The sequence below is a fragment of the Geotrypetes seraphini genome, chromosome 1, assembly GCF_902459505.1.
Source record: "Geotrypetes seraphini chromosome 1, aGeoSer1.1, whole genome shotgun sequence".
Classification (NCBI taxonomy): Eukaryota; Metazoa; Chordata; class Amphibia; order Gymnophiona; family Dermophiidae; genus Geotrypetes; species Geotrypetes seraphini.
The window spans coordinates 444,826,362-444,853,529 of NC_047084.1; the positions used below are offsets into that span (position 1 = coordinate 444,826,362).

The following is a 27,168-nucleotide window of genomic DNA, read 5'->3' on the forward strand; positions in this document are numbered from 1 at the left end:
CACCATCTTTTCAGTCACGACATTCTTCAAAGTCTCACCCTTCCTATTTCGAATTGTTAAGAAAATTGTGATTATGCGTGATCATCCTACTCATTCTATATAGCTGTAGAAAAAGGACAGATGGAGAGACATCCGGGTTTTACGTCCATTGAATCAATCTGTCCTCCTTACTTCCATGGCTTTCAATGGAAGTAAAAACCCAGATGTTTCCACCTTTTTCTGGAGTCTTATGGTAACCCTAATTCTATCAGTAATTTTAATATCAGGTTTAACTTGTGTATGATATGTGATTGTTCTAGCTGCCTGTTTGGCTTTCTTGACATTACATCATGCCATGTCATTTCTCCTCTTGATTTTAGGTATCGTTACGGAAGTCAAAGCTACAGCTAGTGAGACAGCAGGCATGTAGGATGCCTAAGCTGGAAGGGTAGGCACTGGCATGGGGGGAGGGGGTAGCTTGGGAACAGCCCCAAAACCACAGAATGAGAAGAGACGGCTGAGGGGAGATAAAATCCTGAATGAAATGGAAAGGGTAAACACAAATTGATTGTTTACTCTTGCAAAAAAAGAAGACAGACTAGGGGACTCACCATGAAGTTTCACAGTGGCACATTTAAAACAAATAGGGAAAAGCAAAGTTACTACCTTTAAGACGTGCTCTCCAAGGACAGCAGGAGAAGTATTCTCCCATGTGGGTGATGTCCCTGACAGAGCCCTGGTCAGGAAAACACTCCAATTTCCATGAATCTTCTGAGGACAACTCCAGGAGGAGAGGGACTCAAATCTACCTTGGACACAAAAGTGCTATGGGAATCATGGTTCCCTGGTCCTGCTTGAGTTTTTGCAGTCTTCCTCTAAATCAAAGAGTAAGACATCCGAAGGTAGCAGCCATGTGATCTGAATCTGGAGCAATACTGAAGTACTTTGCTTTTGAGATAAGTGGCACAAAGATCCAATGAGGGGGGTGCCCCACTCTCAGAATATCTTGCAGGCAATGCCCATACTGAGAAACCATTAGTGCAATTGCATTACCTACTCAGCCTGTCTGCCAAGCTGTTGTCTTTTCCCACTAGGTATGTGGCTCCGAGTTCTATGCCAGACCTGGAGGCCCACTGCCATATCCCAAATGCTGTCTGGCACAAAGGATAGAATCCCAAACCCCTTTGCTTGTTGAGATAGTACATGGCAACCCAAAAGGGTGTTTGAATGAAAACAACTTGGTTCAACAGCCAATCTCTGACAGACTGAATGCATCCATGGTCAGTATCACATGGGGGCCAAGATGACATCTGCAAGGTTCCCCATGGCCTGACTCCATTGGAAAGCTGTAATCCACTAGGTGGCGGTGAGCCATGAGTGTTACATGCATAATGGAGGCCATGGGGCCCAATAACCTCAAGAAGTGACCTGCCAGCTGTGCTAAACCTGAAGGCCAATGCAGAAGAGAACCTGAGGGATGTAGGCCTGAATCTGAACCATGTTTAGCAGGGCTCTATGTACTCCAATTTACTGTGCTGGGAGCAGGTAGGACTCGGGGTAGTTGATAATGAACCCTAGTAGCTCCAACATCTGAATCGTTCTCTACTTTGATTCTTGAGCACCTTCCTATGATGTGCTCTTTACCAGCCAATTATGCAAATGGAGAAACACATACACTCCCTGTCTGCAAAGTGATACTGCGATTACAGCGAGGCATTTTGCGAACACTTGGAGCAGATGTGAGACCAAATTGCAGAACACAATACTTATGTGTTTCCCCACTCAAAATCTGAGATACTTACTGTGACTGTAACATATCTGGATATAGATATAAGCATCCTTTAAGTCCAGAGAGCTTAGTCAATCATTTTTCTGAATCTGAATCATGAGAAGAAGGGTGCCTAGGGAAATCATCCTGAGCTTTTCTTTGACCAGATATTTGTTCAGGGTCCTTAGGTCTAGGATGGGACGCTATCCCCCCATCATTTTGGGTTTCAAGAAAGTTACCTGGAATATAATCCCTAGTCACTTCTTTTCCTGGTGGGATGGCTTTGAGCGCATGGGCCCTTAGAAGGGAGGAGAGTTCCTCTGTGAGCACATCCTGGTGCTGAGGGTTCAATTTTGACACTCTTGGTGGGCAGTTTGGAGGAGGTTGATGCCAATTGAGGATGTAACCCTTCTCAACTATTTGCAGAACCCACCAGTCTGAGGTTAGATGAGACTACCTTTCTAAGAAATAATCGAACATCTCTCCTATTGATGGGTCATTTGGGATGGATATTTTTACTGTAGTTGTGCACTGCTGGAGCCATTCAAAAGCTCATCCCCTGCTGGGGCTTTTGGGGACACTGCTGCAAAGGACCAAAATGCAAAGGCTGAGCCTGCTAAGAAGGATGGATCGAAGGCATAAACCTTTGAAAGTAGCAGGCACTCTTTCAACCTCTACCCACAAACCTCAGAAAAGTAGAGACCACAGAAGGAGGGGGTGAAACAGGAATTTGATAGTATCAGTTCTCTTCTTTATGAGGTCCACCACCTTGTCCCCATAAATGCTGTTATCTTGGCACAGGTCGTCTGCCAACTTTTCCTGAACTGCTGCTTCAAGGTCCAATACATGCTGATATCTATAGTGGAAAGTCTGGATGGCATGGCAGAAATATTAAAACTAGCCTAAGTCAGGTGTTTTTTTGCACTCCTCCTGCTTAGTGGCTATCTGGCAAAGTTCTGTGGTCTGCTCTGGTGGAAGAGTATCCACAAACTTTAGTATACTACTCACCAAGGTTTTCAAGTAAATGCTCATAAATACTGGTAAGACTGGATGTGGGAAATGAGCACTGAGCCTTGAAAAATGTTTCTCTCAAAAGATTCTAGAGGTTGAGCATCCCTACATGAGGAAGCCGAGGCATAGGTCCTCAAGCTTCTGGGGCGTGTGTGTGTGTGTGGGGGGGGGATTAGAGTAATTTAAACCACCAGGAAATAGTGTAGAAGGTGTAGCTTCTCAAAGTTGGGAACCATCTGAATATGCATAGAGTTCAAAAGGCTCCTGATTTCAAGAAGCCACAGCTTCCATACCATTTCCAGTGGTTGAAACCATGTTCAGTATATAGAGTCTGATTTCTTAGGTACAACCTGCCCAAAGTGGGCCTCTCAATTCTTCATCTGTACATTGTTGGGAATGGGCACTGTCACAGCTTCCTTAAGAGGAGAGTCATAATCAAAGACATCCAACATTTTGTCTCCCCTGGAGAAGCTCTTTGTTGATTTTTTGAGGAATATGGTAGAGGCCATTCTATTTAAGTTGGAGGTTGAGAATAGAGAATGACACGGGGACAAATTTTTTCCCCATCCCTGCAGGAACTCATTTTCCAATCCTGGCAAGTTCTTTTCCTGTCCCTGCCCCATTCCTGCAAGCTCTGTCCTCATCTGCACAAGCATCAAACACTTTAAAATCATAAGTGTTCGAGGCTTGTGCAGTTAAGGCAGAGCTTACAGGAATAGGACAGGGAAGGGACTGAGAATTGAGTTCCTATGGGAATGGGGACAAATATGTCCCCGTGTCATTCTCTATTCTCAACCTCCAACTTAAATAGAATGGCCTCTACCATATTCCTCAAAAAATCAACAAAGAGCTTCTCCAGCGGAGGCTTCCTCCTTTTCCGTGGGGGAAAAGAGTATGAAGGTAGTGTCCTGCTCTTCCCCGATCTCTCCTGCCTGATCTGCCCCAATCTCTCCCAACTGCTCTCTCCCGAATCGCCATCCTGCCCTTCCCCGAACTGTGAGCTCATGGTTTTAACCCACGGGTTTAAAGTGGGTTAAAACCAAGGGCTCGCTGGGCTAAAAAGTAAAAAAAGTTACAAGTTGGTTTTTTTTAAAGTTGTGGCTCGGATAGGCATGCCCAGACCATCTTCAGATAGTCTGCGCATGCGTCGGGATGCACACCAGCGATCAGTGCCAGCAGAAGGGGGTGTTCCTCCGATCGCCCCCATAAGAACATAAGAACTGCCATCTCCGGATCAGACCTTCGGTCCATCAAGTTTGGCAATCCGCACATGCGAAGGCCCAGCCAGGTGTACACCTGGCGTAATTTTAGTCACCCATATCCCTCTATGCCTCTCGTAAGGAGATATGCATCTAGTTTGCTTTTAAATCCTAGAACGGTGGATTCCACAATAACCTCCTCTGGGAGAGCATTCCAGAAGCAGAACTTCCTGATATTTGTCCTGAACTTGTCCCCCCTTAGCTTCAGTCCATGTCCTCTTGTCCGTGTCACATTGGACATTGTAAATAATTTTTTTTTCCTGCTCTATTTTGTCGATTCCTTTCAGTATTTTGAAAGTCTCGATCATATCCCCTCGCAGTCTCCTTTTCTCAAGGGAGAACAATCCCAGTCTCTTAAGTCGTTCCTCGTATTCCAAGTTCTCCATACCTTTTATTAGCTTTGTTGTTCGTCTTTGCACCCTCTCCAGCAGTTTTAGATCCTTCTTTAGGTTGGGAGACCAATGTTGGACACAGTATTCCAAGTGTGGTCTGACCTTTGCCCTATAAAGCGGCATTATAACTTTCTCTGATTTACTTGTGATTCCTTTCTTTATCATGCCTAACATTCTATTTGCTTTCTTTGCTGCTGCCGTGCATTGTGCCAACGGTTTCAGGGTCCTATCTATCAGTACTCCCAGGTCCTTTTCTTGTTCGCTCTTACCCAGAGTTGCACCTGACATTCTATACTCGTGTTCCTTGTTCTTTCTGCCTAAATGCATTACTTTGCACTTTTCCACATTAAACTTCATCTGCCATTTCTCCGCCCATTTCTCTAACTGACACAAGTCACTCTGGAGTTCCTCGCTATCCTTCTGCGATCTGATTGCCCGGCATAGCTTTGTGTCGTCTGGAAACTTGATGATCTCAATGGATGTTTCTTCTTCTAGGCCACTGATGAAAATATTAAATAAGATGGGCCCAAGTACCGAGCCCTGGGGCACACCGCTAGTCACTTTATCCCAGTCTGAGAACTTCCCATTTATGCCCACTCTCTGCTTTCTATTCTCCAGCCATTTGCCTATCCATCTTAGTATATCTCCCTCTATTCCATGGCTTTGTAGTTTCCTGAGAAGTCTTTCATGTGGCATCTTATCGAACACTTTCTGGAAGTCCAAGTATATTATGTCCACCGGTTCTCCACTATCAATTTGTTTGTTAACGGTCTCAAAAAATTGAAGTAAATTAGTCATACATGATTTCCCTTTCCTGAAGCCATGTTGACTGGCTCTCATCAGGTCGTGTGTATCCAAGTGCCGGACTATGCTATCTTTAATCAGTGCTTCAACCATCTTTCCAGGGACAGACGTAAGACTCACAGGTCTGTAGTTGCCCGGTTCTCCTCTTGATCCTTTTTTGAAAATTGGCGTGACATTCGCTATCTTCCAATCATCCGGTATCTGTCCAGTTCTAATTGACAGGTTGGCAAGTTTTTGCAAAAGCTCTCTGATTTCAACTTTCAGTTCTTTTAAGGCTCTCGGGTGAATTCCATCAGGTCCAGGGGATTTGTCGCTTTTAAGATTGTTGATCTGGTAGTATATCTGGTCCAAGTCCACTTCTACTGTGGTGAGGCTGTCTTCTATTACTCCTTTGAACACTTTCACTGCTTCTGGTATTGTTGCGGTGTCCTCCTTCATAAAGACAGATGCAAAGAAGGAATTTAGTCTGTCTGCAATTTGTTTGTCTTCCTTGATTTACCCTTTTCTTCCCTGGTCATCCAGCGGTCCCATCGCCTCTTTGGCAGTTTTTTTTCTTTTACGTATCTAAAGAAGGGCTTGAAATTTTTAGCCTCTTGCGCTATTTTCTCCTCATAGTCCTTTTTGGCATCCCTCACTGCCTTGTGACATTTCTTCTGATCATCTTTGTGTTTGTTCCAAGCTTCGGTTGTTTTCGTGCGTTTCCATTTTTTAAAGGAGTCCTTCTTTTCTTTTATGGCTTCATTCACCTCTCTAGTAAGCCATGATGGTTCTCCTTTGCCTTTAGTTTTCCTTTCTTTGGAAATCCGTGGAATGTAGAGATTTTGTGCTTCCGTGATAGTATTTTTCAGTAGGGACCATGCCTGATCTACTGTTTTAACTTTGTCCATCTTTTTCTTGAGCCGTTGTTTCATCATGGTTCTCATGCTATTGTATCTTCCCTTTTTAAAGTTTAAGGTCATGGTTAAGGTTTTGGTACGTTTCCCTTTCCCGATGTTAAGTTTAAAGTTGATCATGTTGTGATCGCTCGTCCCCAGTGGAACCGTGACTTCTACTTCTTTTGTCGGTCCCGTAATGCCATTTAGGACCAAGTCCAAGGTGGCATTTCCTCTCGTCGGCTCTCCCACCATTTGTTCCAGGAAGCAGTCCCCTAGCGTTTCCAGGAATTGAAGAATTAATCTGATCTGCCCAGATTGGACACGGATCGGTCCCGATCCGGCAGGTTCATGAATCTAGCTCAACTATAGTGGCAAAATAACGCTCAGAATTTAGAAAGTTGTTGTTTGGCTGAGAACATTTCAGCACCCCATTGAATCCACACGACATTTCAGGAGGATCTGCACAGCAACACCTTGACAAAATAAGAGAAAGTCTGACACAACAGAAGCTATAGTTTATTTATTTATATCCCGCTTTATACAAAGCGGGTCACAGCAGAACATACACAATTATAACATCTTTACATACAGTACGAACTAAACCCAGACAATCAGAACATGCCAGCAACCAGCGCTTAAAGTTACCTTAAAAACTCAGTTCCCATGCTTCATCCTGCAAAATAGAAACATCTTCAATAATTTCTTAAAATTATACAAATTTCCCTGCTCATGTATATATGTTGGTATCTCACTAATATCCAAAGAAGAAGAATGAAAACCAAAATTTAACTGACAAAAGAAAATTGTACGAGTTTGGTTTATTGAAGATGCCATCTTGGACATTGCCTAAGAGCAGATGTGGCAGGTGAGAACCCCTGGATGTACGAGTCTGCCTAAGAAAGGACCTGGACAGCAGATTTGCCATGTCAATCAATTCCAGGAGGGAGATTTTGGGCCATTTCTGGGTTTCTGACAGCCTCATCCTTATTTGCTAAGAAACATACAGTTTTGATCCCAATGCATAGACTCAGGGACTACAATAAACACACTGCTTTGGAATATATGTCGAAAACCAAGACTGACCAAGAAGTTTCCCTATTGGAATAGAGTAATTTGGCAGCTTTGGGATTGAGCAACCTCATGTAGTCTCCACCAACCAATGCACCCTATTGAAGATGGTAAATAATATGAAAAAAAAAAAAATGAACTTCTCTGTCACTGCAGCAGAAATGTCTACAGGAGGGATGTATTAGACCCAAAGGTTCATATTCAAATACCGGTAACAGTTTTGTTCGACAAGCAAATAATCTCCCGACCTTCAGAGCATTCTGGTATTTTCAGGCCATAAAGCTGAAACTCCATTGTTACCAAAGTCACTGGGAAGATTTGGGTCACTCTTTGCCAAAACATGCAACCACTATGCAACTCTTTTCCAACTAAAAAGCACTTGGCAACTCATCTCACCAGTGCAATCCCGCTATATCTGCTGTACAGTTCAATAAAATACAACACTGCAAGCAGAGAGAGGTTGGTTCACTAGAGATCTGTTTCATGCAAGGTATTGTAAAGAGCCTCATCCTGCCTCCGACTTCTTTCTCATAAAACACTTTCTGTAGTCCAGATTTACAATGCGCTTGACTGGTTCCTGTGTATAACACAAGTCAAAATAAAACCCCTACCTCCACTCCTGCTACTCAGTTTAATGCCACCAGTCTCATTTTTTCTCACAACCATCTTATCAAGTCATTTCTTGATTATTCTGGCCACTTTTTGAGTTACTAATATATTTAAGCCATTTAGGATTTTAAAAAAAACTGTCACAAACCAAATGACATCTGACTACAAGCAAACTGTGAAGGCTTGCAGAAACCCACCTGGCAGGCAAGCTGTCTTTTTATCCCAAAAAAGACAACAAAAGAAACAAAAAAGAGATTCTGTTTAATTTTTTTTTACTACATAAAAAAAAGAGGAAACTTCACAGCATCCTGTTCACACATTCTTCCCTCTCTGTCCCTCATCAAAGAAATCACGTTCAAGGCTCTTCAAAGATCAATGGATGTGGCTTTGGATTTCTTCTTATTTTTAAATGTTCCCATCATGCCTAACAAGAGCAATCAGACTGGAGTTCTAATTTTTTTATTCCAGTGCTGCTTCTGTAAGATTCCTGGAGTGTCTTAGAACATTAATAAAAGTTTATGTCTGGTAGAAGAGCTGCTGACGCTTCCAATCAATGAAAATTGCAATACAATATTTAATTTACTTGAAAAAAAAATGTCACATTTACGTGAAACCCTGTGTTCAATGTGAATCATGTGCATAATTACAGTACAACAAAAGAAATTTAAAGTATATAAACAAATCTTGCACACAGCAAAAAAATCAAAATTAAGAAACAGAGGGCTCTTTTTAGACAAAGCCGCAGTAGGCCGCCAAGATAAATGCTCCGACACTCTTAGGAATACTGTGAGCGTTGGAGAATTTACCTCACCGGCCTGCAGTAAAAACCTCTACCATGGTTATGTAAAAACAGGCGAGAGTAAATAATAGAAGCAAGATCTCTAAGGGCTCCTTTTACAAAGCCGCGCTAGCGGTTTTAGCATACGCACTGGATTTGCGCGCGCTAGCTGAAATTTTGCTCAAAAGGAGACAGTAGTGGCTAGCGCGCGTGGCAATTTAGCAGGCGCTATTCCACACGTTAAGGCCCTAGTGTGGCTTTGTGAAAGGAGCCCTAAATGTCAAGACGTGTGCATGCACACAAACACACCGAAAAAGTTGTTGAAAAGTAATAGGCGACAGTGACATTTATTATGGGTCAATATTATGCCATTAAAAAAAACAAAATTGTATTCGTTCAGCTATAAGAAACAAACAGTCTCCTAGAAAAAAGGCTGGTAATTTCATCATGTTTGTTGTGGCCTATCAAGTCAACTCCAAAGAAACTTATTTGCCAGCTTCAGAGAATAGTAGTTAAATTACAGAAGTTCCTTGGATTGTAGCAAATCATTATCTCAGACCTGGTTTGTGATTAAAGATAAAACCAAAAAAACTCTGTGGAGTGACTATGTTCCTAAATGGACTTTATTTGAAAGTATCAAAGTTCCAAAGGTACACTGAAATCATCCACATAAAATAATTTCATCCACATAAAAATAAATCATCCACATAAAAGCCTTAAAGGACCTAGTCCGCTAGGGATACAGGACCCAACACGTCCGCGTTTTGACAAAAAGTCTTCTTCAGGAGTCCCTGGGGGTCCTATAAAGGTGAGTATGTGGGAAACAATTGTGTGGTGAGCCGGAAGTGAGACACTGCTTGGGTCCTGTATCCCTAGCGGACTAGGTCCTTTAAGGCTCTTATGTGGATGATTTATTTTTATGTGGATGAAATTATTTTATGTGGATGATTTCAGTGTACCTTTGACACTTTCAAATAAAGTCCATTTAGGAACATTGTCACTCCACAGAGTTTTTTGGGGGGGTTTTCTCTGGATTTTCTTCTTTGTGGATATTTTGGGGTCAATTCCTTTTGTTTTTTGCTTGTGATTAAAGATTACACCTGAAATAGCTGAACTTTCTATTGGCCAGTCAGTAGTTCATACATCTGGCATTTTGTATACTGAAATGCCACACACGTTGATTCTGCCAACCAAAGTGGGAAAGAAGACTAGAGTTCAATCAGGAAACGCTTGCAGTTTGCAGCTATTCTCAAATTTGCTTTCACAAAAGAGATCATGTCAAATTATTTAATATAGTTAAAGCACTCGGAGCCTCATTCTATATAGGTCGCCTAAAGAAATCGGCACCAACTAGTGCCAGCATTTAGGGCTCCTTTTACTAAGGTACACTAGCGTTTTTAGCACACGCACAAAATTACCATGCGCTAAATCACACGGTACGCATCTAGAATAACGCCAGCTCAATGCTCGCGTTAAGGTCTAGCGCGCGGGGCAATTTAGCGCATGCTATTCCGCGCGTTAAGGCCCTAATGCACCTTAGTAAAAGGAGCCCCTAGTGTGGTTTCATAAAATTTAGATACTCTGGGGCTCATTTTCAAAAAAAATGCAGACGTCCAAAAAACCTAAACAAAACCAGAAATTAGAAGCTACTGATATTGTAAAAAAAAAAAAAAAAATCAATCAGTACGTTTTGTGAGATACCCTCAGATAAAAAAACCCAACTCTGTTGAAAAAGACATAAGGCTGGTAGCGGGTTTGGAAAACAGGGTATCTCTTTGAAACAGCCCTAGTGAAACGTGGATCCATGTCAGAGCCCCATTCAGCTATATGATAACCTAAGTTATTATACTAATTTATTGAATCAAAATATTTACTGCTATTTGCTAACTTTAGAATATTGAAATTGATCAGATATATCAGAAAGAATTTTTGAAAATAAATTTTTTGATTACTATTTGATACATAACTAAATGAGGACACTTTCATTTCTGAAATTATATACAAACAATCAAAACAGCGAAACAATTATGCCAAACAGAAACATTTATGGATCTCAAATAATATCCCAATGTGTTGTAACAATAAACTATTCTTCATACCCTTAAGGTCTGACTGACACCCAAATTTCAGCTTAAACTCAAACGTTCGGAATGAAACAATAGGCAGGCGGAGGAGATAAATGACAGGGTGGAGCATCAGAATGATACACCTATCTACTAAAAAAGATATTAGCAAGGTACGAACCTAATCTCTTTTTCTAGTGCAATAGGTGTATCATTGTGGACAGACGGGACGTACAAAAGCAGTCCCAGAAATCTATGTCAGAATCACTGCGCCGGCACATAACACTGAGGAACCAAAGGTGGAGTCCTCCCTAGCTACTACATTCACTCTGTAAAACTTGGACAATATATGTAGAGTGGACCAAGTTGCTGCCCTCCAAATCTCCTCGGGGGAGACCGCCCAAGCTTCCGCACACGAAGAAGCCATGCTTCTAGTGGAATGTGCCTTCAAGGAGACTGGTGACTGTTTCCCACAGGCAATATATGCTGATGAAATGGCCCTATGGATCCATCTGGAGATCATGACCTTGGAAACGTCTAGCCTGACTAGTGAGCATGAAAAGATGGTCAGATATATTGAGGTCACCAACGAGTTCGGGCTATCAGAGAAGCACTCTTCTCACAGCCAATGTTTTCAGAACCCAAACCTTTTTCTTAGAACCTGTGAACTAGAATGCCAGTAATCTGACTTCTTGATTGTCATGGAAAGTCGAAACAACCTTCAGCAAAAAGGACAGAACTGTGCACATAGAAACTCCGGCCTCTGTGAACTTGAGGAAAGGCTCTCTGCAAGAAGGAGCCTGAAGCTCCGAGACTCTTTTCACTGAGGTAATAGTCACAAGAAAAACTGTCTTGAGTGTCAGATCCATCAAGGATGCTTCTTCCTTCAGCAGCTCGTAAGGAGCCTGACTGAGGCCTTGCAAAACCATGCTAAGGTTGCATGAGGAAAAAAGGTGTTTTACTGGTGGCCTGAGCCTCAGCACCCCCTTTAGGAATCTGGTAATGTCTGGATGAGACACCCTGAAACAAGAGAGTCCCACTACTTGAACTCTGAGGGACACCACTGTAAGTCTTGTCAAGGCCAGCCTGGAGGAAGGCTAACACCACGGAGATCGAAGCATTGAAAGGCTCCACCTTCTCTTTAATGCACCAGTGCTGGAAAGTTTCTCATGCCTTAGCATAAACAGAGACCCTCGTAGGTTTTTGGGCACTGAGCAGAGTAGCAATGACTACCTCCGAGTATCCCTTGCATGTTAACGTCACATGCTCAAGAGCCATGCTGTAAGAGATTAGCGATCTGGATCTTCTATGATCACTGGTCCCTGAGAAAGGTCATAGAAACATGGAAACATAGAAAGATGATGGCAGAAAAAGGCTATAGCCCATCAAGTCTGCCCACTATATTGACCCACCCCTTTAAGTCTACTGACCCCCTTAAGTATACTGCCACTCTACTGATCCGCCCCTTCAAGTCTATACCTTAGTGACCTTATTCCTTGACTTGATCATCGTAGGGATCCCACATAGGTATCCCATTTATTCTTAAAGTCTGGGATGCTGCTGGCCTCGATCACCTGCACTGGAAGCTTGTTCCAATGATCAATCACTCTTTCCATGAAGAAGTACTTCCTGGCGTCTCCACAAAATTTCCCTCCCCTGAGTTTGAGCGGATGCCCTCTTGTGGCCGAGGGTCCTTTGAGAAGGAAAATATCATCTTCCACCTCGACACATCCCGTGATATACTTAAATGTCTCAATCATGTCTCCCCTCTCCCTACGTTCTTCGAGAGCTGCAATTTGTTTAGTCTTTCTTCATACGAGAGACCCTTGAGCCCCGAGACCATCCTGGTGGCCATCCGCTGAACCGATTCAATTCTGAGCACATCTTTACGGTAATGTGACCTCCAGAATTGCACACAGTATTCCAGATGAGGTCTCACCATGTTCTATATAATGGCATTATGACTTCCGGCTGACGAAACTTCTCTTGATACAACCTATCATCTGCCGTGCCTTAGATTAAGCCTTCTCCACTTGAGTGGCAGTTTTCATGTCTGCACTGATGATCACTCCTAAATCTCGTTCTGCTGTAGTCTTGGTTAAAGTTTCTCCATTCAAGGTGTAAGCTTTGCATGGATTTCCACTTCCGAGATGGATGACTTTACATTTCTTGGCGTTGAAGCCCAGCTCCCAGGTCGAGGACCAACTTTCTAATGTATGCAGGTCCTGTGCCATAGCATCCAGCGCCATAGTATCCTGTAGATTGCAGTCACTTACTATATTGCATAGTTTGGCGTCATCAGCCCTTGAAGCCCTTGAGTCAGATCCCCAATGAATATGTTGAAGAGGAGTGGACCCAGGACTGAGCCCTGCGGCACTCCGCTGGTCACTTCCGATGTTTTAGAGACGGTACCATTAATCACCACCCTCTGCAGTCTGCTACTTAGCCAATCATTGACCCATGCAGTTAGTGTCTCTCCTAACCCTATCAATTCCATCTTGCTCAGCAGCCTGCGGTGTGGGACGCTGTCAAAAGCCTTGCTGAAGTCCAAGTACACGACGTCCAAGGACTCTCCCAAGTCCAGCTTTCTTGTTACCCAGTCAAAGAAGCTGGTGAGATTGGATTGGCAGGACCTTCCCTTGGTGAATCCATGTTGGGATCCCAGAGACTCCTCTCATTCAAGATGGTATCTAATTAGTGTTTCCATGAGTTTACACATGATTGAAGTGAGACTCACCGGTCTATAATTCGCAGCCTCTGCCTTGCAACCCTTTTTATGCAGAGGAACGACGTTAGCTGTTTTTCAGTCCAATGGAACTTTCCCCGTACTTAGTGAGAGATTGAAGAGCATGGCCAACGGTTCCGCTAGAACATCTCTCAATTCTCTGAGCACTCTTGGGTGTAAATTGTCCGGTCCCATGGCTTTGTTCACCTTAAGCTTTGTCAGTTCGCTGTAGACGTCTCCTGGTGTGAACTCAAAATTCTGAAACGGGTCTTCCGCGCTTTGCTTTGCCTTCAACTGTGGTCCGTGTCCCGGTGCCTCGCAGGTGAAGACTGAGCAGAAGTCTGGCTGTGTTCTGGAAAGATGGGAATGTACAGATAAGCCTCCGTCAAATCCAGTGAGGAAAGACATTCCCCGGTGTCACTGCCGCTATGACTGACCGTACTGTCTCCATGTGAAACATTGATGTGTGTAAGATCCAGAATGGGTCTCGAATCGTCTGAGCCTTTCTTGGGCACGATGAAGCATATGGAGTATCTGCCTGAACCCGAATCTTCAGGCGGCACAAACTCTATGGCCTGAACGTCTAACAGCCTCTGAACTGTAGCTATGGCCTTGTTCGCTTTCTCTGGACACCCTGCAGGAGAGTCCACAAACAAGTCTGTTAGGGGCTGGGCTAATTCAAGCTTGTGACCACTCTGAATGAACTCCAGCACCCAACAGTCTGATGAGATCTGTGCCCAGGGCTCCGCACATTCCGGGAGCCATCCCCCTATCTACAAGGGAACTGTTTGGGACCTATAGTCATTGTGCTTTCTTTGGAGGTTGGAGTGGGATGAGAACTGGAGGCTTTGCTCCACCTGGGACATGAGAATCTGTCTGGCTTTCTAGAAGGATCTATGAGAATCTAGCTCCATGGAAGGATCTGTGAAAGGAGGCTCCACCAGAGTGCTGTTGAAAGCAGCTGGAGCCACAAAAAGTAGACTGCCCAGGGCCTCTAGAAGTTCGTGGTCTGTTGTCAAGTAAAGATTTCAGCCAACATTCTGCCACAATGACCATTAAGTCAACATTTGTCCCTTGAAAGAAAGTCTGCTGAGGGTAGCCTTGGAGGAGGAATCTCCAGCTCACTGCCTGATCCAAAGCATTCTGTGGGCTGAGATCGAATAAGCAAAACTTTGCTCATGACTCTGATGTCCATGTAGAGAGCACTGGCTACTTAGTCCACTCCTGATAATAGGAGCTGGTGCAAAGGCTCGTCATCAGTCAGCTAAAGCTCCTACAACCTGGTATGAAAGGTGTGTATGACAAAGGAAGCTGCTGCAGTTGCCTTGATGCCCAAGGCTAGTGCTTTAAATTGTCTTTTAAGAATCACATCCACTCTATGAGCCTGCATATCCTTTAATATCATGCCTCCCTTACATGGCAGGGTGCATGCATTTCGTTACCTGTGCTACTAAGGAATCTACCTTAGGCTACACGAACAGCTGCTGTCACTCCTGTGCCATTAGATACAGCCGAGACATAGTCTTGGCTACTTTAAGGAACACTTTAGGAGTATCCCAATGCTCCATGACTAATTTATTGATGTCAGGATGCCACGGAAACGAGGAAGACTGGGCTCTCACTCTGCTCATTAAAGAGCAGGGAATAGAGGAGACCTGCAGGGAGTCTAAGTTTAACTCCCACAAACAGTCCACAATAATCTCAATCAGAGCTGTCATTCCATTGCACACTCACATTGACCTGCAATCCTGCATCTCCCGACAGGGAGGGCTCCCTCAGAAAGGCCCACCAGATCCTGGCCAAGCTCTGACATGAAGGTAGATGCGCCTTGGGAGCCCAAGCCTCCTTATGTGCCTGCTGGTGCGCTACTACACTTCCCCAGGGATCTCGTCCATCCAGATAAGCTTGCCATATTAGACTGATTAATTCTGGAGAAAATGTAATATTAGGCATCGCAGAGTCCCCTTAGATGACTCCAGCTTGCATCTCTTTGACTTCACGGCCTCCCTGCTCCTGTGCTTAGAAGGACCGCCATTCCAGGGCTCTGGAAGGGATTTACTCCCCACCAATAGACCCCCGACCTTTCTTTAGCCCTAGAGAGCAAAGGGAAGGCTAAGCCAACTGCTCCAGCTCCACATGCTGTGTGGCACGTGGTGCAAGGGTGCTCTTTGGGCATCCATCTAGCACAAACCTGGCATGAATTATGGGTAAAGGAGCCTGAGGACTCCATACCTACCGGTTTTGAGGCAGAACGAGGTGATTTGAAGGTTCTGGAGAGCACTAAAAAAAAAATTAGGAAATCCAAGATGGTTGCAGTGGCAGCATTTTGGCGCCAAAAAATGGCTCCAAAATACTTAAACTAAAATAAAGCCAGCGATTTTAGGATTTTAGAGGTAGGGAAAACTAACGGAAGGGGCAGAAACATTGAAAAAGATTATACAGACCCTCCCCTCACCACCACCGATTTTCCTCATAGGCTGTAACACCCTTACTCACTGTGACCTGTACTGGAAATGTGCTGCAGCCTGCCTCAGCAACATAGGTGGCTGGATCTGGTAGAAGATATCACTGTCTCAAACAGACCGCTCCTCCAACACTGAATCTTTGGGCTGCCAGTCAGACTGAGCCTTGAACCCCATGAATCCACAGACATGAAAGGGGGAGGCAAAATGCAGCCGGCACCCTGCGGAACCCCACTGATTCCCCTACAGGTGCCTGTCAGCCTACACTCAAGCCCCTGTGATGCAGTAGGCAAGCAATGCTACAAGAGGAATGGACCCTGAGCTCCCAAAATGTTCTGCAGGTTGGCCAACAGGTACCACAGAGGGAATGGCCTGTCAGCTGCAATTCTCAGTTTGCTTCTCCTCCATGCAGGCAGAGCTGAACTCTCGATGAGGAGAGAGCTCTAAGCACCAAAAGCTGTTGAAAATTTGTGAAAAGAACTGAAAAAAACATGAAACAATAAAGAAATATGCAGAGCAGATCACAAAGACTCTTTCTGGCTCACATGGAAAAGGAAAAGCTGAAGGGAGCAATAGAGCTCTCTAGGGAAGGAGAAGAGATTCAAAAGCTGGAGTGGATTCCTTCTGTGTGGCTTGATAGAAGGAAGACATTACCTGTCCATCCAGAATGACAAACCTATTGCACTATAAAAGCATTTATGCATAAATGTTTGTCTTTAAGTCCACAGCAGCTCCACTTATAATTCTGGCCATTTTACTTACAAAATGGCAAAAATACACAAGCAAAAAAGGCAAGTGAAAAGCGGGACAGAAACAAACAAATCAGGAGCAAAATCCAGGTTATGAACATTATATTACATTAGTATTTATGGATCACTAATATGCCCCAGAAGGAGTTCAATGTGACTTACAATTTAGAAGAACCATTAGGTAAAAGAGCAGGTATAACTTTTAAACATATAAATTATCTGGCCCAGTATTCAGCTAGCAGCAGTCAATATTTTTATTTCCACCTCAGTGTATTCCCTTATATTCAGTGCTGAATCATATCTAGGCACTGGCTATCCAGTTATAGATTGGCTGTTAAGTTTAAGTGGTTAAGTGCAATATTTCAAGTTTCAAGTTTCATTAGGACTTTCTATACCGCCTATCAAGGTTATCTAAGCGGTTTTACAATCAGGTACTCAAGCATTTTCCCTATCTGTCCCGGTGGGCTCACAATCTATCTAACGTACCTGGGGCTATGGAGGATTAAGTGACTTGCCCAAGATCACAAGGAGCAGTGCGGGGTTTGAACCCACAACCCCAGGGTGCTGAGGCTGTAGCTTCAACCACTGCGCCACACACTCCTCCAATATGCAGCCCTTGACCAAATAAACTGAACCGCTTAAAGATAGAACCAATTTAAGTGGTTATTTTATGTGAACAAGGGCTGAATAACAGCATTTAATTGCATAAGTGCCAACTCTGCCCACAAGTTAGCTGGTTTCAGCTCAGGTACTAATTGTGAATATTCAGTGGCACAAAACCAGTTAGATGCCTCTGACTATCGGCGGATAACATAACACAATAGCAAATTTCTAGACCGCATAACCTTTAGTTCAACGCGGTTAACAAAAGATTATGCTATGGGAAAATACAGAGATAATGTGATGCACGGAAATTTAGCTAGCCAAAAATCTGGAGAAAAGAAAAGTCTTCAAAAGTTTTCTGTAATGTTTATAAGATATAGATCTAATCAGTAATGGACAGAAATCTTTGTGATAGGAAGCAACTTGATAGGAAAGACAATGCCCATGATGTTTCTTACTTTTACAGCCTTCCTCGAGGGCCGCAATCCAGTCGGGTTTTCAGGAGTTCCTCAATGAATATGCATGAGATCTATTAGCATACAATGGAAGCAGTGCATGCAAATAGATCTCATTCATATTCATTAGGGAAATCCTGAAAACCCAACTGGACTGAAGCCCTCGAGGGACTTTGACACTCCTGCTCTAGCCTCACCTGCCTGCTTAAATTGCTTTGAATATCAACTGGAATATGTTTAAAATTAAACAGCCATGCCGCCGTATATTAACCTCTCTATATAGCAAAACCTATATACACTCACACATGGGAAAATAAGGAAACAGAATAGAAAAACAGAGTCTAAAGAAAAGCAAGTCATATTTACTGTATACTGCCATGAGGAAAAACCAAGATCCTTCACCCCAAAGAAGGATGTTGGAGTTATGGAGGGGATAGCCACAATTAGTGTTGCATGCGTGGGGTATGAATCAGCGAGGAGGGTTCAGCCTGCAAACTGGAGGTTCTTTTTATCCCACAGAAGCATGTGAGAAGGTTAATCGTTGCTGTGTATTTTTCTGTCACTTCTCTTTGCTTTTGAATGATGTAGCTACTTTACGGGTCATAAATCCAGATGCTACTAGGCCAATAGCTGTGGGGAGCTATATCTACATGTTTCTGTGCACTTTATAACTGATTTGCACAACTCTTTCCTTGCACTGACAGAAAGTGCTATCAGTTTCTGTTTAACAGACATTTACCCATCTGCTAGTTCACCAACAGTGGCCTTCCAAGAATTTGCAGGCCATCAAGTTTCATCTTTATTTATTTATTGTGGCCATTCTTTCCTTTCAAATCCTCGCACTATTTGCTTTCAGCCCTTCCCATCACCCCCATGGGAAGAAATGGTGAGATGTTATCAATATTTCAAGTAAAACGGAAATTCCTAAATGCGTTCACAGTGGTAATGGCTAAATTCAATATATTGCATGTGCTAGTCTATAGGACATGTCCTAGAGATACTGAGATCATAGGTAGCCATAATATTACAGGTTTAGAGTCAGTAAAATGACTGGAGGCTGGAGCACTGGAGTGGCCTGCTGGTGGTGGCTCCCAGGGGTCCCTTGTTCAATTACTTTAATGACAATAAAGAGAGTCTCTGACTGGAGAAGAGAGAAAGCTCCCAGATAGGAAACCCAGTCTCACTATACAGGGTATATAGGGATCACCATTTCCATATGTCAGTCACAGTCAATCTAAAGCATGCAGTTTGATAGCAAAAGTGCTATAATGTGAAATGTGCTAATTGTGAATATATTTAATGGTACCCTAAATGCTGCCATTCATTCCATGAATCCTTGCTTCTTAAAGGGAGTGTGTCAGATGGGACCCTTTTGCTAGGCGCAGGCACTTTCTAGTTATGGCACGTCTTTGAAGGGTGCATATCCTCTGCCCCCTGGCTTCTAGAGCTGTGGAGGGGGACTCTTCCCTCCCTATCTTCAAAGTTCCTAGTAATACCTCAAACCAGGGCCTTTGTGTCTTAATTTGCTTCATCTGTGTTCTGAAACATTCAAGGGCAAAAAGAAACAAAACATAAATATAACCTCACCTCCCTATCTATGGCAAAAGCAACAGGGCCAAACTACGAGTTGTTTTCTCTGCACAAGAGTACCTCTGCCTTGACCTCTCCTTATTCAAATTCTAGCCGTCCTTAACTTTAATTCCTAGAGCAAACTCTTGAAAAATCAGCAGCAAAAGAGACAGAATGAGAGAACGCGACGGCAGGCAGGGGTCGTTAGGCCCGTCCAAGCTGCCCAACTTCATGCCTGACCTTTCCGCCACGTTTTGTCTGCTACTTTCCAAGATCCCCTCGCTGTGATCAATAATGATTTTTCCAATGCTAGCGCCCTGACCGGCATTTGAACTATTCTTCTCAAGGCTGTGTACTACAGGATCCCCGGAATATGCAGCCAGTGGAGTGATCAAAGAGCTGTAGAATAGGCCTTCATGAACAGTGCCTGATCAGGTGCATCTATAATCCAGTTTTAATAATTATCCCCCACACTCTTCGGCTCGTTAAAAAAAAAAAAAAAAAAAAAAAAAAAGAGGGAGGGGGGCACTTCATTTACATCGTGAGACAGAGCACAGGACTGACATGCTTCTCCCCCCTCCCCCACGTAAGGAACAGCCTAAACCCTTTGCAGCAGTGCAGGGAGTTGCATTAGCAGCGCCTCCGAGCGTTCCCCTCCCAACTTTCCTCTGGAGAGCAAAGGGAACGGCGGAGGGAGCGGATAATGAGTTCCATCACCTGGCCGGCAGCAGTGCGCAGAGATTCATTTGCAGACTTTTGGCAGCAGCCGGCCGGCGTACGCCTCGTTAACGGGCCCGTTCGGTCCCACAGTAGTGCGAGGCAGTGGAACAAGTCCTTTCATTAAGGGGCCACGGCCTAAGCGCTACCTGTCATGGAGCTTCCATAATGCGGCATTAATAATGTGAACCAAAATGAGATTGATCTTTGTGCTCCGTGGTCTCTTGTTGTCAACAGTGCATTATAAAGCCAATACTAAATACTTTATAAACAGGTCTCCCTATAGTGTATTAGACGAACTGTGCATATTTCATGCCCTATTGTTAGGTAGCCACATATCCATCAGAGGAGTAAATAATTTATCAGCTGCTCAGAATTGCAATATGAGTCAATAAACTAACTCCAGAATACTCAGAAGCGGCTGATTATTCCGCCTGAAAAACCTACCTGGGCAAAGGTACAGGTTCCTTTTTTCTATAAGGCAAGGCCAAAGAAAACAGGAAGTATGAGTGAGACACTAAAAATAATTATTCTGGATTCAAAATGCCCAATCAACACTGAATTTCATAGCAATCATGTGTTTCCCTTAATCATCTTAAAATGGTCTGTTTTTCTTGTCTATTTGACTCATTCACAACTCCTGAGTTTCTGATCCAGCTAGCTATCCACTCCTCTTTTTGATGCATAGCAAGAGAAGCCCAATGATAAGAGTAGTGTGGATCTTCAATTCTAACAGTCCTGTTTCTGCCCTGGTGTCTCAGCTGGATTCCTTCCATACCAGTGGCTGTCAGCACTACCTCCAGAGATCCCAGTCCCTGCTAGTCGGATCCCAGGAACACAGTCAAGCTTTCTAATAAGCAACAGAGAGCCTGAATTTATTACACTTCTCCCTCTGTATTCACTGTGATAGGGGATTAACAGAACCGCAAATACAGAAAAACTGCGACTAACTTTTTCATATGTTATTCGCTGTTTTCTATTAAAAACCATCGTGAATATGGTGAAACCGCGAACAACATGGTGGGAGACCTGGCCTGTTCCTGAAGGAGAGGCAAAACATGGTGAAGAAAGTGCTGGGAATCAGCAATTTTCTCTGTAAACACTTGGAATCAGTGATTTCTTTATACAAGTTGATGTAATTTGGGGGGAGGAGCCAGCATGAATAATCTAAACCGCGATGTTGAAACCGCGAATACAAAGGGAGAAGTGTAATTCCATTATCGGGGTGGTAGACTTAGGAGTAATATAAGGAAATTCTTTTTCACGGAAAGGGTGGTTAATATCTGGAATACCCTTCCAAGGGACATGGAGACAAAAACAGTGACGGAATTCAAATAGGATGGGATGAACACAGAGGATCTCTAATTAGAAAATGAATGGTATAAAAAAACAAAACAAATGGTTGCATGTGTGTTTGATGTGTTGAATGGTTTAGATGGTGACTCCAGTTGTGAAGAAACATACGTAGTCTATGTCTGGTATATGACAATTTGGTTTAGGATAGGCTTCAGAGGTTCTGACGGAAACTTCAATAATTTGGAACATGAGGACAGTACTGGGCAGACTTTTATGGTCTGTGTCCCGCAAATGACAAGATGGTTTGGATAGGCTGGAATGGGCTTCGGCAACTCCAGTAGTTGGAACCTAAGGACAGTATAGGGCAGACTTCTACGGTCTATAACCCAGAAATGTTTCAAGTTTATTAGTTTCTTGATATACCATCAATCAAACATATCTAAAGAGTTTACAATGAAAGTAATTATAAAAATAAATGTCAAAGAAAAACAATTTAATCATGAATTAATAATGTGTGGGGAAGTGAAGATGATGCTGGATGGACTGTGTCCTGTATGTGGCAAGACAGAAAAGGATGGAATGAAGTTAGTTTTCATGGCCAATGCCAGACAGATTTCTATAGTTTATTTTCCTTATGTTGCAAGATAGATTGGGATGGACTGGAGTAGGTTCTGACAGTATAGCTGGGACGTAGGGCCAGTGCAGGGTAGACTTTTATTTTTCAATCCAAGTCCTGAAAATAGCAAGGATGGATCACGAGCAAGAATGCATATTTTATACCACATTCATATCGCCTGAGGGCCAGATTCTCTAATATTGCCAGTAAAATCTAACAGGTCGCTGTTGCGGCTTCAGGGAGAAGACCTTCATGAGAATGAGGGTGAAGACCCTCAAGAGACCCCCAGAAGAGACACTTAAGAGAGACATTGTGCTGCTGAAATGGACTTACACAAGATTTATGAACAGTGCAAAAAGGTATATCATTCCCTGTTAGCACAAACAACATGTTTTTGAGAGAATTTCATCTTTGTCCGAAAAGCTGGCAAACATCTGCTGACTGTGACAAGTGTTGGATATTCTATTCTAGGGCTTTCCAAGAAATGCTTGGGTCACCAGAGAAACCAAACCACATAACTCCGGGTCAGGACAACATGGCCAAAGTGACATTAACCACAGGTGAAAATAGCTGACAATCTACAATCAAGGCTAGGAGGGACGGGGCCCACTCTCAGGGATTACTGACCGTAGTATTAAGAATGCATTGTCAGGGAAAAATAGAGAAGTCATAGTTGACACCAAGTGACACCATGCTTCATTATGACTCAACTGCCAGGATGTATACCATCTAATCAACAAAAATGACCAGTGTGACAATCCAATAGAAACTAAGTATGTAATTAGTAACCAGTTAGCCCTCTTAACCCTAGGCTACTAAACTAGGGAATAAAAGTAGCATACCTGCTGACGTAAGCTTTAGAACAGATCACGCATAACAGATTGCCGGCACTCTGTATGTTACCATCCGTTGGCCTAACTGCTGTACCATATCTTATTTCATGTAAGATGACTTTTGTTTATTACTAATGAACCTATATTATATACAGCAATTGAGTTGTCGGTGTGAGGTCATTAAAATACATTGGAGGGGCTGTAAATGTAACGAGTTCAACAAGAGTTATTCTCGAAGAACCGCATATGCAAATAAGGTTTGCAGAGGTTCACAGAGGGTCGCAAAATTTACATGAGATGAGTCGCTGGTGATAGCAATTGGCACATGCACAGAATAATCCACAGAAAGAGAAGCTATGGCTTAGGCACGCATATCATGGGCATACCTTATTGGAGGGCAATATATGTACATGTCATTGACTGTTGTATCAATCATAGTCGTGCCAGCATTATTGAATGGAAGGGAGGTGCAATCATTGGCTTCAATAAGTGCATATGAGACACGTGTTTAATACACGCCTCTAAAACACGCGCTCGAGACGCATGCTTTTGAGATTTATTTCCCCATCACTATATTACTATAATTTATGTGAATAGTGTGTTTCTTTTCCATTTTTATCATGAGCCACAGCAAGAAACACATGCCTGAGACATGCTTTTCATAGTACCAACTCTATCTGGATAAGCCAGTAATTTTTGGTCAAAAAAGCCACCACTTCACTTGAAGAATAACCCGGAGATGATAGACAATCACCCAGAGTGCTAATTTAAATATTAATGAGCCAATTTTACTATCATTTTATCATAGTAATGACATTGTTATACTACATTTGCATAGCAGAGTCGGAGGCTGCTAGGAAGCTCAGAAAAGACCACGGTGAGCCATTCTGATAATCGGATGGTAAAATACTGACACGCTAAATCGGCTGGAATCAGTTTTGCGACCACCAACATTAAACCAGTTTTGTGACCAACATTAAACCGCCTTTTGAGGACTAAATCCACCCTGCAATTCTGCATATCCTTTAATATCACTCCCCCCTTCACTAGAGAGTGAAGTCCTCATGGTAACCTGAACTACCAAGGAATCCACCTTAGGTTGGACAAACATCTGCTGAAAGTCAGGACCCAATGGATACATTTTTTGGCAACCCACAAGGGCTCCTCTGGGACCTCCCAATGGCCCATCAATATCATGGTAATACAAGGAAACGAGGGAAAGAATATGGTCTGATGCTTAGAACCACTCATGACAGAATATTGAGCTTCCAGGGTCTTCAGGGGTTCTAGCTTTAGTTTCCACAACAATTCTGTAATAATCTCCAGCAAATCCACCAGTTTAAAAAGGTGGTGCACCATCGAGTTCTCCCCCTGATCCAAGGCTATCATGTTCTGACGGGTGCCTTTCACCTGAGGCCCTGAATCCTCCAAACACCGAAGATTCATTTAGGGAGATCAAATAATTGACTTTGAGTCCCATTCTTCCCAGTCCTTTTCTGACTGGACCTCTGGATCATGCACTTGACACTGTGAAGGGGGAACTATGCTCTTTGAGGGTATAATCTCCTGTGCAAGCCCTGGAGTGCTCTCAGACAGTGCTGACAGACCCCTAAAATTTAGATATTCTTCAAACATCAGGCAGACAAAATCGGGGGTAAATCCCTGTCCAGGGTACACCAAGGACCCCTGCAGGGATTGTCTTCGTTTTCTCGAGGGTCTAGGGGTGTTCGTGCAATAGCACTTTGCCACAGATGCCGAGTCACTATTTCCAGGCTCTGTAAGGAATTTTTGAACCACAGACAGAGCCACCTGAAAATCCATGGCCCTGGAGGGATCAGAGGGGTATAGGCCTATGTCTCCTGCCCTACCTCACATAATAATAATAATTAATAATAATTTATTTTATCCCAGGACAAGCAGGCAGCATATTCTTAACGTATGGGTGACGTCACCGACGGAGCCCCGGTACGGACCTTTTTAACTAGAAAGTTCTAGTTGGCCGCACCGCGCATGCGCGAGTGCCTTCCCGCCCGACGGAGGAGTGCGTGGTCCCCAGTTTCTTCGTTTCCGCGGAGCGAAGAAGTTGCATGTTTTTCAACGGCCGTTGAAATCATTTAGTTTGCCTTCCCGCTCGCGTATTTTTTCCGAATTTCTTCTTTTTTTCCCTTTGGATTACTTTATTTTTCCTAAAAAAAAAAAAAAACTCGTCGAGTTTTCTTTATTTATTCGAGCCGGCCCCGGCGGGGCCTGTTGTCATCATACAGGCCTCCGGCTTTGATTTTGCGGAGGCCGTGTTTCCCTTCATGCCCCCTCAACCGGGTTTTAAGAAGTGCCAGCGGTGTGCACGCCCGATCTCTCTCACAGACCCGCACAATTGGTGCCTCCAGTGCCTGGGTCCAGAGCATCGGGCTGACACCTGCACCCGCTGTGCTACGCTTAAAAAGCGCACTTTGAAAAATAGGCAGATCCAGCAAAATATTTTGTTTGGTACCGGATCTGCCATGGAACCTGCCACGACATCGACGGCACCCCAAAAGACGGCACCGACGACGTCGACACCACCGGACCCTTCCTCGGGGTCGTTGGGCCCAGGTAAGCCGGTTAAGAAGCTTTCCACTTCCCTCGAGCGCCCTCCTGCCACGGTTGCGACACTGGCCCTTCCGGCACCGCACCGGCCCCGCAAACGCTCCGCTCCGATCTCGGTGAGTGCCTCATCATCGGCCTCCTCATCGCCGGAGCATAGAGCGGCACCTATGGTACCGAAGAAGAAAAAAACAGTACCGGTGCCTCCCCTGGATGATCGCATCGCAGCCATACTCCAAACACAGTTACAGGAGCAGCTGCAACAACAACTCCAACAACTGTTGCCGGCGTTGCTGGCACCGCACCTTCCGGTACAGGACCGGTCCGAGCCTCTCACTGTCCCATCGGTGTCGACCCCCTCGGTACCGATTAATACCTCCATGCCGGTGCTCTTGGCCGAAACACCTACAGTGCATACCCGTGCTACTGCCGACCCTGTCCAGTCCCAGGAACGACATCGGTCTTCCTCACCCGGTACCGCCTCGGTGCGCTCAGGCAAATCTCTCTCAAAGACCCGCCATGCCGAGCCCTCCACGCCGATGTCCAAACGTACGCACCCCGACGTTAGGGACCCAGACTTGTGGGAAGACTCCCCTCACGGTACCGAAGAGGACGCTTCGTCAACCGACGAAGAACCCTCCATGACCGACACCGTCTCCAAACCAGAGCAATCCTCTTTCTCTAAATTCCTTAGGGAGATGTCAGCAGCTCTTTCCATCCCCTTAGAGTCCGACTCTAAGAAGTCTCAGGCTTTCCTCGATGCCCTAGACTTTGAGCAACCTCCCAAGGAATTTCTAAAGTTGCCCGTCCACGACATCTTACGGGAAACTTTCTATAAGAACTGAGAGACTCCCCTCACTGTTCCCGGAGCCCCGCGTAAATTGGATAGCTTGTACCGGGTTATCCCAATCCCAGGGTTTGACAAACCTCAATTGCCCCACAAGTCCCTCCTGGTGGAATCTACTTTGAAAAAATCTCAGGGTTCCAGTGTATATGCCTCCACTCCTCCTGGCAGAGAGGGAAAAACCATGGATAAATTTGGTAAGCGCCTTTTCCAAAATTCCATGCTAGCCAATAGAGCCAACAACTACACCTTCCACTTCTCCTTCTACATGAAGCATCTGGTGCAACAGCTCTCCTCCTTACAGAAATATCTTCCTGAACGTAAGGTTCCTCTGTTCCAGCAACAAATTTCCAGCCTCCTCCAACTCAGGAAATTTATGGTTCGCTCCATCTACGACTCATTCGAGCTGACCTCTCGCGCCTCTGCCATGGCGGTGGCCCTGCGCTGTTTGGCATGGCTGAGAGTCTCTGACCTAGACATTAACCACCAGGACCGCTTGGCTAACGCACCTTGTCTGGGCGATGAACTCTTCGGAGAGTCCCTGGACTCAACAACCCAGAAACTCTCAGCACATGAGACCAGGTGGGACACTCTGATCAAACCTAAAAAGAAGACTCCACCTGCTCGTCCCTACAGACAACAGTCTTCTTACCAGCGTAGGTTCTCGGCCAGACCTCTCAACCCGCCTCAACAACAGTCTCGCCGTCCTCGCCACCAACATCAGACTCAGGCTCGCCCACAGACTCAACCTGCCAAGCCTCCTCCTTCATCTAAGCCGTCTCAACCCTTTTGATTCTTTTCTCCAGAGCATAGCCATTCTCCCACCATCGCTGCCTCCCCTCAACCTATCGGAGGACGTCTTCAGCTTTTCCTCAGGCGTTGGGAGGTCATCACTTCGGACCAGTGGGTCCTCAACATCATTCGCCACGGCTACTCTCTCAACTTCCAGACTCTTCCACCAGACCATCCTCCCGTAGAGTCTGCTTCTCACTCCTCCCAAACCCCCCTCCTCCTGAGGGAGGTCCAATCCCTCCTTCTCCTCAATGCCATCGAAGAGGTACCTCCGGACCAAAGGGGTCAGGGATTCTACTCCCGCTACTTCCTGGTTCC

At 44.4% G+C, this 27,168-nt stretch overlaps 1 protein-coding gene across 3 annotated transcripts in view; it reads right to left on the minus strand.

The window, feature by feature from the left end:
- The window catches only part of BNC2 (basonuclin 2), a 1,455,515-nt gene that overhangs the window by 822,671 nt on the left and 605,676 nt on the right, over positions 1-27,168 (minus strand). The gene's annotated exons all lie outside the window — the stretch shown is intronic.